Source organism: Dipteris shenzhenensis, chromosome 8, assembly GCF_047967505.1.
Source record: "Dipteris shenzhenensis isolate YYH24624 ecotype China chromosome 8, Dip_SZ_1.0, whole genome shotgun sequence".
Classification (NCBI taxonomy): Eukaryota; Viridiplantae; Streptophyta; class Polypodiopsida; order Gleicheniales; family Dipteridaceae; genus Dipteris; species Dipteris shenzhenensis.
Window position 1 is genome coordinate 8,654,796 of NC_141603.1, and position 3,746 is coordinate 8,658,541.

The 3,746-nt window shown below is 47.3% G+C and overlaps 1 pseudogene; it reads left to right on the forward strand.

Annotated features, from left to right (window-relative positions):
* Nucleotides 1-2,029: 2,029 nt before the first annotated feature.
* On the forward strand, nucleotides 2,030-3,521 carry LOC147899062 (UDP-glycosyltransferase 85A1 pseudogene; annotated as a pseudogene).
* Nucleotides 3,522-3,746: the final 225 nt, after the last annotated feature.

Here is a 3,746-nt window from a genome sequence, read left to right on the forward strand (position 1 = left end):
TTGATCCATGGTTTTTCGAGAAACTCAAAATCATTTGGAAGTGTCATTGAACTTTTGCATATGAGCAGGGAAGCTCGATCGGCAGGAAGCTCGCAACGGAATGCTTTGGGCGTCAGCCAGGAGCCAAGCTCTCTCATCAGCTGGCTCTACGGCAGGTGAAAGGAGAAGAACATCGTTTGGTGTGAGAGAATGGGTTACTTAACAATCTTTGATGCAATCAATATGGTTACTGCGGCTCTGACGTGGACCGGTGTCAATGCGGACCAGTGGAGGAATTGGAAGCGGATCCGGAATCCAGAATCCGGATCCCAACTCCCACATTGCTGTGCCAAGATGCCACAGAAGAGGTGGTATAACACTACCATAACCAGGGCAGTGGAAGCTTTTGTGTCCATCGCACAAATGGAGAAGGGAGGGATCCCAGTTAGATACTAGATGCAGGGGGGTCGCACAATGAGAGTAGAGAGTCTATGGGGAATGTCGATGGAGCTTGTAGCGGTCTATAATCGTAGGATGAAGTCTAGATGCGGTTCTGCACATGTATATATAGCAAAGATTGCAGCCTCGCAAGTCAAGTCCTGGTGATCTATAGTTTCAAGTCAAGTCATGGTAAGCTATAGTTTTCTCTCTTTCTTTTTTTTTCTCTTTTTTTAGTTTTCTCCGTTACTTACATGACCATACAGTGTTTTGCAACTATGTGCTTGATCCTTTGACTAGAGAGAGGATGCAAGTCACTCTTGGCGCTTGGCTTCTTGTCCAGTTTTTGTTGTTGAGTCACTCTTGGCACTTGGCTTCTTGGCCTTCCGGCTAGTCTTAATCCTGGGCCTGAGCTGGAAAGTCTCTACACAGGAGGCATAAGTTATCCCACCGATTCCAATTGAGTCAACTCTCTCACTATGACATGCTCGATGTGCGTTTTGAGCACTTTGGTATTAAGGTATTAACGGCTCTCAAGTACAGGTATGTCAATTTGACACTGACTTGGGATTATGGAATTAGAGCTCTGATCAGTCGTGAATAGTAGGCTTTTGAAAGGGCGGTTGATTTTACCTTGTCATGTAGGTTGAATCTGAAAGGGTTTTCAACTACGATTACGACCATTGATATTCAGGTAATATGTCAGTATCTTATCCATTTGCGAGACTTATCCTCAACGCTAATATTCTCAGCATTTATATTCTCGATGTTATCTCGGTACCTAGGGAAGGGCCCATTCCCTTGGATTATAACTCTTTGGCAAAAGAAGCGCGTCGCCTCCCCGTCCACATACTGTGTTGCTAAAATAATTATATATTACATATTATCATATAAATATTTTTGCTCGTCCATTCAAAATTGCTTGCTTTTAATCTGAATTCTTATAACACTCCTCTCTGTTATCGATGTGAGGGAGCAAGAAAATCCAAGATGGATGCAAGATCGCAAGATGACAACACCTTTATTCATGTGGTTGTAGGAGCAATTACTGAATCGATAATAAATCACCACCCCTGACATTTGTAGAGAGGATCGCGTCTTAAGGAACCCTGTGTCATGTCTCATGTCCACCTTTTTACTCATTCAATATTTTCCTTTAAATTTTTGATAAAATACAAAGATTGAGGTTCAATTTCGAGTTGTAGTTAAGTGCTCCTCGATGGAAAGGTTGCGGAGCACGATGGAAAGGTTGAGTGCCGCAAATCTAGTTTAATCCTTCCCCATCCATTAACGAAAAGCAAATGCTTTGGATGGGGAACGAAAATCACAACCGATCTCACAAAGTAAGGTGATAAACAAAATATTGATGCCACCTATTCGCACGAAGTTCACAAAAGCTTAAATTATCGGTTGCGCATGCATTTCAAGCCGTAGAAAGACACGGTTTCTTGATTTCAAAATTGGCTTAACCGATGAGTTTGCTTGGGCAATGGGCGACAGCGCAAAACATCACGTACAGAGTTAAACTCCCTACGAAGCTTCCCCTCTCGTCTAGATCATGGAGCATAAGAAAGAAATCAAAGAGACGGGGTGTAGCTTCATTGAGTTCATTATGGGAACCTATTCGAAGCCCCACGCAGTGGTGATCCCTTATCCTGCGCAAGGCCATATTGCTCCGATGATGCACTTGTCCAAAAAGCTAGCAGCTCAAGGCTTCACCATCACCTTCGTCAACACCCAACACAACCACCAAATCCTCGTCAGAGCCTTTCCCCCTACCACCCTTGACATTCGCCTCGTTGCCGTGCAAGACGACAGAGACAATGGACGCACCACCGGCCATAAGAGCATCGTGGAAATCTGCAAAGCTTGGGTGCGCACGGAAGACGGTCTAGCAGAGTTGATTGCGAAGCTGCTGCACGAGGACCCGCCCCCTACGTGTGTTGTTTCGGATCTGTACGGTGCGTTTACGCAGAATGTTGCGACCAAGTTCGGGCTGCCCAGGCTGGCGTTCTGGACGGCGTCTGTGCCTACCCTCGCCTCTGTCATGGCCATTAAGCAAGGATGCCGTCCCCCAAAAGGTAGCGATCTCCCCATTCTCCATTTTCATGTCTGTGTGGCAAGTACTGTGGGGGCGTGGTTTTACTGGTTTCTTCTATATTGGTATTTCAGACTCCTCCGAACTCATCACTTGGGTGCCCGGAGCACCGCCTCTCCAGCTTCACGAGCTCAATACGGTCCTTCAGCGTTACGACCCCGAAGATTTCTCGTTTAAGTTCTTTCTTGTTCCTTATTCAAGGCTGGGGGAGGCCACCTGGATCGTGTTCAACTCGTTTGAAGAGCTCGATCACGAGGCATTGGACGCCCTTCGTAAGGATAACTCGCATATCTACGCAGTAGGTCCTCTATTGCCCGATTCATACTTCAGTGGTAGCGTGGATCCCGATTACTGGAGCTCCTCCCTGTGGGCAGAGGAAAACGACTGCTTGAAGTGGCTGGACAAGCAACCAGCTGCGTCGGTTTTATTCGTCTCATTCGGAAGCATTGCCATACTTTCCCGCGAGCAGTTCGAAGAGCTGGCACTGGGTCTGGAGGCGAGCAAGTACCGTCTGCTTTGGGTGATCCGATCCGATCTCCTTTCTGGGGAGTCGACATCGCTTCCGGATGGCTATCTTGAGAGAGTGAAGGATCGAGTGCATTTGGTCTCGTGGGCACCGCAGCTGCACGTGCTATCCCATAAAGCGACGGGGGGTTTTCTGACACACGCGGGGTGGAATTCGACGCTAGAGAGCATCAGTGCGGGAGTACCGATGCTCGGGTGGCCTTATTTTGCAGACCAAATGATGACCAGCCGGTGTGTGGTGGATGGATGGAAGGTTGCGCTGGACTTTGAGAAGGGAGTCAATGGGGTGATAACGAGGCAGGAAGTGGAGAAGAAGGTGAGGCAGCTGATGGAAGGAGGCAAGGCCATAGAGTTGAGGAAGAATGCGATGAAGTGGAAGGAGGCAGCCAAGAAGGCTGTGCAGCCAAACGGATCGTCGACCTGCAGCTGGGAGAAACTCATCAACTCCATGATCGCTGGGAGAAACTCATCAACTCCATGATCGCCGTAAAAAACAATGTTCCATGTTGTAGACATCGCGAGCACGTCCATGATATCCTACAGTCCGTAATACCTCTTTGTTTTTCCGTTTATGTGATAACTCGATGCATTTTGGAACCCACGTTGTGGATTCATAACACTTTTGTCATAGTTTGTCACTTCACTCCAGTGCAAGTGAGCACAAGTAAACATAGAAGTTCCTAACATGAGGTACATAGACACACCG